The sequence below is a fragment of the Macaca fascicularis genome, chromosome 5 (genome assembly GCF_037993035.2).
Source record: "Macaca fascicularis isolate 582-1 chromosome 5, T2T-MFA8v1.1".
NCBI lineage: Eukaryota > Metazoa > Chordata > Mammalia > Primates > Cercopithecidae > Macaca > Macaca fascicularis.
Window position 1 is genome coordinate 60507817 of NC_088379.1, and position 12877 is coordinate 60520693.

The following is a 12877-nucleotide window of genomic DNA, read 5'->3' on the forward strand; positions in this document are numbered from 1 at the left end:
AGGAATCTCTATTCAGTAAATGTTGCTGGGGTAACTGGCTAGCCATATGCAGAAGATTGAAACTGGACCCCTTCCTTACAAAATATACAAAAATCAACTCAAAATAGATATAAAGACTTAAATGTAAAACCCAACACTATAAAAACCCTGAAAGACAATCTAGGCAGTACCATTTTGGACACAGGAACGGGTAAAGATTTTATGATGAAGACACCGAAAAGCAATGTCAACAAAAGAAAAAAATTGATAAATGGAATCTAATTAAACTAAAGAATTTCTGCATGAAAAAAGATTATCAACAGAGTAAATAGATAACCTACAGAATGGGACAAAATATTTGCAAACTATGCATCTGACAAAGTTCTAATATCCAGCATCTGTAAGGAACTTAGGTAAATCTACGAGAAAAGAAACAAACCCATTCAAAAGTGGGCAAAGGACATGAACAAACACTTTTCAAAAGAAGACATACATGCGGCCAAAAAGCATATGAAAAAAAAACTCAACATCACTGATTGAGCTCAACATCACTGATAACATCATTAGAGAAATGCAAATCAAAACCACAATGGGATACCATCTAACACTAGTCAGAGTAGCTATTATTAAAAATTTAAAAATATGGCCGTGCGCGGTGGCTCAACCCTGTAATCCCAGCACTTTGGGAGGCCGAGACGGGCGGATCATGAGGTCAGGAGATCGAGACCATCCTGGCTAACACGGTGAAACCCCGTCTCTACTAAAAAATACAAAAAACTAGCCGGGCGAGGTGGCGGGCGCCTGTAGTCCCAGCTACTCGGGAGGCTGAGGCAGGAGAAAGGTCTAAACCCGGGAGGCGGAGCTTGCAGTGAGCTGAGATCCGGCCACTGCACCCCAGCCTGGGCGACAGAGCAAGACTGTCTCAAAAAAAAAAAAAAAAAAAAAAAAAAATTTAAAAATAACAAGTGCTGACAAGGTTGCAGAGAAAAAAGTAACACTTATACACTGTTGGTGGGAGTGTAAATTAGTTCAATCATTGTGGAAAACAGTGCAGTGATTCCTCAAAGACCTAAAAACAAAACTACCATTTAACCCAGCAATGCCATTACTGGGTATATACTCAAAGAAATAGAATCGTTCTATCACCAAGACACATGCACGTGTATGTCTATTTCAGCACTATTCACAATAGCAAAGACATGGAATCAACCTAAATGCCCATTAGTGGTAGTCTGGATAAAGAAAATGTGCTACATATACCACAGAGTACTATGCAGCCATAAAAAACAACAAGATCATGTTCTTTGCAAAAATACAGATGGAGCTGGAGGCCATTATCCCTAGCAAATTCAGGAAAAGAAAATCAAATACCTCATGTTCTCACTTGTAAGTGGAAGCTAAATGATGAGAACACATGGACACATGGAGGGGAACAACATACACTGGGGCCTGTCAGAGAAGGGAGGGTAGGAGAAGGAAGATCAGGAAAAATAACTAGTGGGTACTAGGTTTAATATCTGGGTGATGAAATAATCTATAAAACAAACCCTCATGACACAAGTTTACCTATATAGCAAACCTGTACACGTACCCCTGAATTTAAAATCATATATTTTACAAATATGAAAAATCAAATAAATCTAAAAAAACAAAGAAGCAATCTGAAAACAGCAAAACAAATGAAGCTAGGTAGCTATAAATTTAACTTGTGGCATAAGCACAAACAAAAAAATTATTTTAAATTATTTTAGGGCACAGTGTTTTCACTGTAAATTCTTAGTTGAATATGCTCTCAGAGAAAACAGCTGCAAATAAATTTTGACCAATAATAATTATATATATTTATGGGATGCAATGTGATGTTTTGATGCATGTATACATTATGAAATGATTAAATCGAGCTAATTAAATCCAACCCCTCGCATACTTATCTATTTTTCTAGTCAGAACATTTGAAATTTACTATTAGAAATTTTGAAATAAACAATACATTATTATTAACTACAGTCACCATGCTGTGCAATAGACCTCAAAAACATTTCTCCCACCCCTAACCTCTGGCAACTACCATTCTACTCTCCACTTCTGTGGGTTCAGCTTATTTCAGATTTCACCTATGAGTGATATCACACAGTATTTGTCTCTTTGTACCTGGCTTACGTAGCATAATGTCTTTTAGATTTCTTCATGTTGTCTCAAATGAAAAATTTCCTTCTTTTTTTAAGGCTAATAGTATCCCATCCCACAATTTCTTTATTCATCTGTATATTGGCCAGCAGTAAGGTTGCTTCCATATCTTAGTTATTGTGAATAATGCTTCAGTGAATATAGAAGGGCAGATAACTCTTCAACATACTGATTTCATTTCCTTTGTATGTATAGCTAGAAGAGGGATCACTAGATCATATAGTAATTCTATTTTTGCTTTTCTGAGAAACCTCCATGCTATTCTTCATATCTCCATATCCTTTTGTCCCCAACCTTGCCAACACTTACTGTCTTTTGTCTTTTTGATAATAGTCATCCTAACAGTTGTGAGGTAATATCTCTCATTGTGATTTTAATTTTTGTTTTCCTGATGATTAGAGGTCTTGATCATTTTTAATATATCTGTTGGTCATATGTATATGCTGTTTTGAGAAATTCCTACTCAGGTATTTTGTCCATTTTAATTGGGTTATTTGGGGTTTTTTTTCTATTGAGTGATTTGAGTTCCTTATATATTTTGGATATTAACCCTTTATCAGATATATGGTTTACAAATATTTCCTCCTAAGTCCATAGGTTGTCTCTTCACTCTGTTAATTGTTCCTTTGCTGTGCAGATTTATAGTTTGATATAATCCCATTTATCTATTTTTGCTTTTATTGTCTGCGCTTTTTGGGAATCAAATCCAAAAATTCATTGCCCAAAACAATATTATGAAGACTTTTCACTATGTATTTTTCCAGTAATTTTATAGTTTTACATCTCACATACAGTATTTAACCATTTTAAGTTTATTTTTGTGTGTTGTGTAAAGTAAGGGTCTAATTTCATTCTTTTGTGTGTGAATGAAAAGACTGTCCATTTGCCATTGTGTGTTCCCAACATCTTTGTTGAATATCAACAGAGCATAATGCATGGGTTCATTTCTAAGTTCTCTATTCTGTTTCATTGGTTGATGTGTCTGTTTTACTGTTTTGATTTTGTTTTGGACAGTATCAAATGTTTTGATTACTATGGCCTTGAAATAAATTTTGTAGTCAGATAGTGCAATTCCTGCAGCTTTGTCCTTTGTATTTAACATTGTTTAAGCTATTCAGGCTCTTTTATAGTTTCATATAAATGGTAGGGAGTTCTTTTTCTATTTTTGTGAAAAAGATCATTTTAATATGGATTACATTTAATCTGTAGATTACTTTGTGAAGTATGAACATCTTAACGATATTAATTCTTCCAATTAATGAATGTGAAATATCTTTCCATTTATCTGTGTTTTCTTCATGAATATTTTGTAGTTTTCAGTAAATATCGATTATATATGATTACATGTGACAACATAATCTTACATATAGAAATCCCCCAAACACTCCACTGAAAAATTGTTAGAAATAATAAATGAATTTGGTAAAGTGGCAGGATAGAAAAACAATTTCACTTATTTTCTACTTGAATACCTTTTATTTCTCTTTCTTGCCTAATTTCTATGTTAAATAGAAATGGTGAGAGTGGGCTTTCTTGTCTTGTTCCTGATATTACAGACAAAGCTTTCCATTTTTCACTATTAAGGTGATAGTATCTGTGGACTTTTCATATGTGGTCTTTATTGTTTTGAGGTACATTACTTCTATACCTATTTTGTTGGTTGAGAGTTTATATTATGAAGGATGTTAAATTTTATCAAATGCTTTTTCTGTATCTATTAAGATGATAATATGGGTTTTGTCCTTTATTCTGTAGTGTGTGGTGTATCACATTTAGTAATTTGCATATGTTGAAATATTCTTTCCTTCCAGAGATAAATTCTACTTGATCATAATGAATTATTCTTTTATTGTACTTTTGAATATGGTTCATTAGTGTTTTGTTGAGGATTTTTGCATCTATATTTATCAGGGACATTGAACTATAATTTTATTTTCTTGTAGTATCCTTATCTGGCTGTAGTATCCTTGTCTGGCTGTAGTATCAGGGTAATTCTGGCCTTTTAAAATGGAATTGGAAGTATTTCCTCCTCTTTTATATTTTGAAAGAGTTTGAGAAGGATTAACATGAGTTATTCCTTAAGTGTTTGGTAGAATTCAGCTATGAAGCCATTCAGTGCTGGAATTTTCTTTAATTGGAGATTTTACATTACTGATTCAATATCCTTATTCATAATTGGTTTTTGCAGATATTATGTTTCTTCATGATTCCGTCTTGGTAGTTTATATGTTTTATGAATTTATACATTTCTCTATGTTATCCAATTGTTTGGCTTATAATTGTTCATAATAGTCTTTTATTGTTTGTATTTCTGTAGTCATCAGTTTGAATGTCTCCTGTTTACTTTTTGATTTTGTTTGACTCTTTTTGTTAGTCTAGCTGCAGATTTGTTGATTTTATCTTTTCAAAAACTTATCTTTTAGTTTCATTATTCTTTTAATCATTTTTGTAGTCTCTAGTCCTGTTATTTCTGCTCTGATCTTGATTTTCTTTCTTCTACTAACATTGGGCTTAATTTTTCCTTCTTTTTCTAGTTCCTTGACGTGTAACATTATTTATTTGAGAGCTCTCTTTTGTTTCTGAATGTAATCATTTATTGCTACAAACTTTCCTCTTAGAACTGCTTTTGCAACAACCTATAAATATTGTATATTGTGTTTTCATTTTTGTCTCAAGATATGTTTTAACTTCTCTTTAATTTCATTCTTCATCCATCGGCTTTGTTCAGGAACACATTGTTTAATTTCCACACGTTTGTTACTTTTTCAAGATTCCTCCTGCTATTGATACCTAGTTTTATACCATGGTCAGAAACAATACTGTATATTATTTGTATAATTGTGATCAGAAAAAATACAGAAAAAAAAAGCCATGATTTCAATCTTAAATTTGTTAAGACTTCTATCATGGTCTAAAGTATGATCTGGCCGGGCGCGGTGGCTCAAGCCTGTAATCCCAGCACTTTGGGAGGCCGAGACGGGCGGATCATGAGGTCAGGAGATCGAGACCATCCTGGCTAATACGGTGAAACCCCGTCTCTACTAAAAAATACAAAAAACTAGCCGGGCGAAGTGGCGGGTGCCTGTAGTCCCAGCTACTCGGGAGGCTGAGGCAGGAGAATGGCGTGAACCCGAGAGGAGGAGCTTGCAGTGAGCTGAGATCCGGCCACTGCACTCCAGCCAGGGTGACAGAGCAAGACTCCGTCTCAAAAAAAAAAAAATTAAATAAATAACTAAATAAAGTATGATCTATCCTGGAGAATGTTCCATGTGCATTTGAGAAGAATGTGTATTCTGTTGCTGCTGGATGGAATGTTCTATATATGTGTGTTAGGTCCATATGCTCTGACATGTAGCTCAAATCCAGTGTTTTCTTAATTCTGGATGATCTGTCCATTGCAGAAAGTGCTAGTAGTGTATTGCAGCGTATCTCTACTTTCAGATCTTTTAATTTTACTTTATTTATTTGGGTTCTCTTATGTTGGGTATATATATATTTATCATTTTTATATCTTCTTGATGAACTGACCCTTTTATCATTATATAATGATTTATTTATTCCTTTTTACAGTTTTTAATTTAAATTCTATTTTGTCTGGAATAAGTCTAGCTACCTCTGCTCTTTTGGTTTCCATTTGCATGAAGTATCTCTTCTACCCATTTACTTTCTGTCCATATGTGTCCTTAAAAGGGAAGTCAGTCTTTCATAGGCAGTATGTAGTCTTATTGTTTCTTATCCATTCCAACACTACATTTTTTTAAAATTTTAGTATTTTTACATTCAAGGTAATTATTGATGGGTAAGGACTTTCTATCACCATTTTGTTCATTGGTTTCTGGTTGTTTTGTAGATCTATTGTTCTTTTTTTCCACTCTTGCTGTCTTCCTTTGTGGTTGGATGACTTTCTGTAATAATAGACTTTGATTCTGTTCTTTTTCTCTTCCATGTATTTACCATAGGTTGTTGTTTTGTGGTTATCATGAGGCTTAAATAAACATAATACGCTTTAAACAGGCTATTTGAAGTTGATAACAGCTTAATTTTTATTGCATGCCAAAACTCTACCCTTTCACTTCTACACACATATTTTATGTTTTTGATGTCATAATCTACATCTTTTCATAATGTATATCTCTTCCCAAATTATTGTAGTTGTAGATTTGTTTGTTTGTTTGTTTGTTTGTTTTGAGACAGTCTTGCTCTGCCACCCAGGCTGGAGTGCAGTGGTGCAATCTTGGCTCACTGCAACTTCTGCCTCCCGAATTCAAGCAATTCTGCCTCAGCCTACCCAGTAGCTGGGATTACAGGCACACACCACCATGCCCAGCATTTTTTTTTTTTTTTTTTTTTTTTTTGTATTTTTAGTACAGACGGGGTTTCATCATGTTGGCCAGTTTAGTCTCGAACTCCTGACATTGTAATCCACCCACCTCGGCCTCCCAAAGTGCTAGGATTACAGAAGTGAGCCACTGCATCCAGCCTGTAGCTGTAGTTTTTTAACAGTTTTGACTTTTAACCTCCATGCTAGAAATATTATTGATTTACACAACATCATTACAGTATTAGAATATTCTAAATTTGACTTTTGTTTACTTTTATAGTGAATTTTACACTGGGCAGGTGTCCTCACAGAAGTATTTCTTGTGTACGATTGTGGTGGCCTTTGTGCAAGGTTGTAATTTTTGCAGAGTATTTTGTGATAGGTCTTGTTATTATACGTTCATATATGAGAACCATCTCTTCATGGCCTTCTCAGCTCTATTTTTCAGAGTATTTAATGCATATGACTCTATTTTGATTCTGAAAATTTCCATAGAGCTTAATTAGTTTCTTTTCATGGTGTTGTAATTCCTTGATACTTCATAATCCTGGTGTGTTGGCATTATGTACATTTGAAAAAGCAGCCAGCTCTTCTGGACTTTACAGGTGTTCTTGGCATGGAGAGAACTTCACTATTTAGTCTAGCCTGGGATTCTGAATGGGCCAGCTGGTAATTACCACAGGCAGGCAGAGTTTGCTGTTACTTCTTTACTTGGACTGGGCTTTTGTTCTGACATCAGATGGGGCTGCTAACTGGGCTGCACTTTCTGTGTAACTACCGGCTAGGCACTTCAGGTGGAGAGAACTGATGGAAAGGCATTGCTATTATCTATGACCAGGCAGGTTTGTAGACTGTATTTCCTGGCCAGGTAGTACTGCTGTTTGCGTTCCTCCATCAGACAGGGCTGTGCACTGGTCCCCGTGTTTAAGCAGAGTTGTTGCTTGGAACAGACATTAACAGAGCCTATGAGCCATAGAAGTGCATAGTTGAAATTTGCCTGACTTTCTGGGTAAAAGCTTAAGATGAGCTCTGAGGCTGGGTCAAGTTGCTGTTATGACTTCCAGATTGGGTAGGGCCAGGCCCTGTGCTTTGCAGAAATGTGCAAGTTTTTGTTTGCCTGGGCAAGTTTTTATTTCTCCTTTGTTTCTAAAGAATAGCTTTTATGGATAAGGTATTCTTGGTTAAATTTTTTTCCTTTCAGCACTTTCAATATATCATCCCACTCCCTCCTGGTCTGGAAGGTTTCCATGGAGATGTCAGCTGCCAGGTATATTGCATCTCTCTTAGGTTATTTGCTTATTTTCTCTTGCTGCTTTCAGGATGCTCTCTTTGTCCTTGACCTTTGAGAGTTTGATTATAAATATGTCTTAGGTTACTGTTAGCCTTTCAATTTTCTCCTTATGTTTCAAGGCTGTCTTGGTTATCCCAGATCCTTTACATTTCCATATGACTTTTCGAATCAGTTTATTAATTTCTAAAAAGAAATTAGGTGATTCTGATTGAGCTTGCATTAAATCTACATATCAACTTAAAAAGAATTGATATTTTAACATTATTAAGTTTTTCAACCTGTGAATAAGATACAACTCACCCTTTCTAAATGTCTTCTTTAATCTTCCTCAGCAATATTTTGTAGTACATAAGTTATTCACATCTTTTATAATACTTATCTCTAAGCAGAACATATTTTGATGTCATTATAATATTTTTAAAATTAAATTTCCAACTTTTTGTTGCTAGCATATAATATGCATATGATTTTTGTATATTATTCTGCACCTTTCTAAACTCACTAATTAGTTCTATTAGTTTTTTGTAGATTCCATTGGATTTTCTACACCAAAAATTACACTATCTTCAAATGAAGACAATTTTAGTTCTTTATTTCCATTCTAGATGCCTTTTGTTCCTTTTTCTTGCATGATTTATTGTTAAAGCCTCTAGTACAATGTTCAATAGAAGTAATGAAAGCAGATGACCTTATCTCTTTTCCTTTCCTTAGGAGAAAGAATTCAGTCTTTCACAACTAAATACAAACTTAGCTATAGTTTTTCATTTATGCCCTTTATCAGGATTAGGAAGTTCCATTCTGCTTTTAGTTTGCTGGCAGTTTTTATCAGGAATGAATACTGGATTTTGTCAAATGTGTTTTCTGTATCTATTAAGGTCATTATTAATTTTTTAAAACAATAAACATACTGAATTACATTCATTGATTTTTTCAATGTTAAAGCAATCCTGTATTTCTGAAATAAATCTCACTTAGTCATAATATATTATCTTTTTGGCATTTTGTTAGATTTAATTTTATCTACGTTCATGTGCAGGGGTCAACATACTATGGCCCACATGCTAAATTCAGCTTGTAGTTCATTTTTGTATGGCTTATGAGCTTAAAAAGGTTTTTACATTCTAAAGTATTCAAGAAGAAGAGAATGAAAGAGGAGGAGAAAGACCATGAGGAAGAGAAGAGGAGAAGAAGAAGAAAAAGAAAGAGAAGAGAAAGAGGCAAAAGAAGATGAAGATGAAGAAAAAGAGGAAGAAGAAGAAGAAGAAGAAGAAGAAGAAGAAGAGGAAGAGGAAGAGGAAGAGGAAGAGGAAGAGGAAGAGGAAGAAGAAGAAGAAGAAGAAGAAGAAGAAGAAGAAGAAGAAGAAGAAGAAGAAGAAGAAGAAGAAGAAGAAGAAGGAGAAGAAGAAGAGGAGGGGAGGAGGAAGGGGAAGAGGGAGAGATGGGAAGGGGAAGGGAGAAGGGGAGGGGGAGGGGGATGGGGGACGATGATGACTGTAAATAGCCTGCAAAGCCTAAAATACTTCTCAAACCTTTTATAGAAAATATTTGCTGACCCCTGTTCATAAGGACTATTGGTCCATAATTTTATTTTTATGCATTATCGTTGTCTTATTTTAGTATCAGGGTAATGCTGGCCTCATAGAATGAATCAAAAAGTATTTCCATCTCTTCGATTTTTTTGGAAGAGTTATTATAGAATTAATATTATTTTTCCTCAAATGTTTAATGGAATTCACCATGAAGCCTGGAGTTTTCTTTGTGGGAACGATTTTAGCTAAAATTTCAATTTCCTTAATACGTAAATAACCATGTTAACTATTTGTTCTTGCATGAGCTTTGGTAGGTGTGTCTTTCAAGGAATCTGCCCTTTTCATGTCATTGAATTTATTGACATAATGTTTTCTTCACAACATTTTCTTCTCATTATTTTAATACATGTAATACTATCAGCTCTCTCATTCCCAACATTGGTAACATTTTTCCCTGAGAAATCTGGATAGAGGTTTATTAATAGTATTGATCTCAAAGAACCCGCATTTGGTTGCAGTGATTGTATCTATTGATTTCTTCTGTTCTCCATTTTATTGACTCTCCTTTGATCTTTATTATCTTCTTTCTCATGACTAGTTTGTTTTTAATTTGCTCTTTCATCTCTAGATTCATAAGGAAGAAGCTAATGTCATGATTTGAGATCTTCCTTCTTTTCTATAACACATAGGCTTTTAGCGTTATAAATTTCCTTTAATTTAAATGTCACTGTTCTAGTGACATTCTATAAATTCTGCCATGTTTTTCATTTTCATTCGGGCAAAATGTTTTTTAAATATGCTTTTGATTTCTTTTTTGATTCATGAATGTTTACAAGCATGTTACTTAATGGATGTTTGGGGACTTTCTAGAGATATTACTGTTATTGATTATTAATTTAATTCCATACTATGGAGCAATTCTCTGGACCCTTCCTTAACTCTTTGTTTTGTTTTTTGTTTTTTTGGGGGAGCGGGGGACGGAGTCTTGCTCTGTTGCCCAGGCTGGAGTGCAGTGACGCGATCTCGGCTCACTGCAAGCTCCGCCTCCTGGGTTCACACCATTCTGGCTAATTTTTTGTATTTTTAGTAGAGACGGGGTTTCACCGTGTTAGCCAGGGTGGTCTCAATCTTCTGACCTCGTGATCCGCCTGCCTCGATCTCCCAAAGTGCTGGGATTATAGGCGTGAGCCACCGCGCCCAGCCTTTCCTTAACTCTTTGAAAGCAGCATCATTGGAGAAGGCAAATTCCTTATACAGTAGCCCACAAGTTCTGGGAAAGTAGGCATGAAAGAGATTGGAAGACTTAATTTTTAACAGTAGCTGTTCAGCACCCACCTGTTTTCACCAGTCTTTTGCCCCAGCTGGAGTTTAGCCTTATCCCAATATTATGCTGTGGGCCCCAAGCAATTTGAGCTACTGCTTCTGATTTATGTTTCACAGTGGCAGTGAAGCAAGTGGCAGTCTTCTTTGTAACTTAGTGTATAGACAAAAGCGCAAGTTAAAATCTGTCCCCCAAACCTATCCACCCTCTTTCAAGCCAGCTATTCTAGAATGCCACCACTCCCTAATTCTCACTCTACACAACACACACACACACACGCATACACACACATACGCGTGCGCGCACCTACACACACACACACACACACACACACCAGTCTTTAACATCCTCAGTGGTATATTATGGTTTTTATGTTAATTTCTTAGGCCTGTGCTTTTTTCTTTCTCTAGTGTGGATTTTATTAGAGGGAGCTAGCAACCCCTCTAGTTTCACCACCTTATAAGAAAATATAGCCCATGGCATGTAGTATTCCTCCACATATTCAAATAAATTTTTATAGAATGGCTATTATGTTTCAGGCATTGTTCTATATGCTGAAGATAGCAGAAGTGAACAAAGCAGACAAAAGTTACTGTTCTCATGGAGCTTACACTCTAGTGAGGCAGACAGATAATAAACAAGTAAAATCTAGTGTTTGTCAGATGGTAATAAGCATTGTGGGGGTTGGGAATGGCACTTCTGAATTAAAATAAGGTAGTTGAGGAAAACATCATCATTTAGCAGAGGACTATGAGTAGAAGCTTGAAGTTGGTGATGAAGGGAGCCTCACACATATCTGAGAGTCTTCCACACCAGAAGGGTCATGAGGGCAAAACCTTGAGCAGGACATTGATTGGTAATTGAAGAACAGCAGGGAGACCTCTGTGTCTGAGCAGAGGAGTAGCAAAAAAGGTCAGAAAGATATTATCATGTAGGGTCATTGGACAGACTTTGCATCTTACTCTGAGAGAGGTGGGAAGCCACTAGAGGATTTTGAGTGGAAAAGTGACATAATGGTCACTTTTGAGAATAGGGTTGAGGGTGGAGCAAGGGCACTTGTAAAAAGATCAATTAAGAATCTATTGCAGTAACCCCAGTGAGGCATATGACTGTGACTGGTACCAAAGTATTGAGAAATAGTCAAACTCTGGATACGTTTTAAAGGTAGAGCTGACAAGCTTTGCTCATAGATTGAATGTGTGGGTGGTGTGCAAGAGAGGGGTCATCGATAAATCCAAAATGTCTGACTCATAAAAACAGACAGATGCACAAGATGGTGGTACAAGTTTCAGACAAGGAGTAGATTCACATTCAATTTGTAATGTGCTAAGTTTGTATTGTCTATACATTATCAGCATGGAGATGTGAGGGAGGAAGCTGACATAACAGCCTGGAAGTCGAGGAAGAAATCCAGGCTGGAGCTATAAACATGTGTTGTCAACATCTAGATGGCATTAAATGCATTGAGTCTGGATGAGTGAATTTAGGTCAAGGAAGAACTCTTCTGGGACACTCCAACATTTAGAGGTCAAAGAGTTAGGAAGACATAGCAAAGAAGATTGAGGTGAAACAGCCAATGAGGTTGGAAGAAAGTCCGAACACCAGGTGAGGAAAATGTTTCAAGGAAAAGAGAGTGATCAATTGTGTCAAATGCTACCGAGAGAACTCAGATAAGCTGAAGACTAAGAATCCACTATTGGATTTTTGCAGTGTGAAAGTTGTTGGTAATCTTGACTACAGCAGTTTAATACCCTGAGTCTTTATTTGTTATTTGCCTAACTTGTTCTGTTAATGAGGTAAAGATGTTTTAAAATCTCCAGTTTGGCTGAGCGCGGTAGCTCACGCCTGTAATCCCAACACTTTGGGAGGCAGAAGCGAGCGGATCACGAGGTCAGGAGTTTGAAGCCAGCCTGGCCAACAAAGTGAAACCCCGTCTCTACTGAAAATACAAAAATTAACTGGGCGTTGTGGCATGTGCCTGTAATCCCAGCTACTCAGGAGACTGAGGCAGGAGAATCGCTTGAACCAGGGAGTCGGAGCTTGCAGTGAGCCGAGATCCCGCCACTGCACTCCAGCCTGATGACAGAGCGAGACTCCATCTCAAAAAAAAAAAAAAAAAAAAAAAAAAATCCCCAATTTACAATTGTACTTGTGTTAATTTGTCCTTGTGCTTCCAATCATTTTTTCTTCATATATTTCAACAAAATATCATTTGACTCATAAATCTTAACAGTTTTACCTTCATTGTG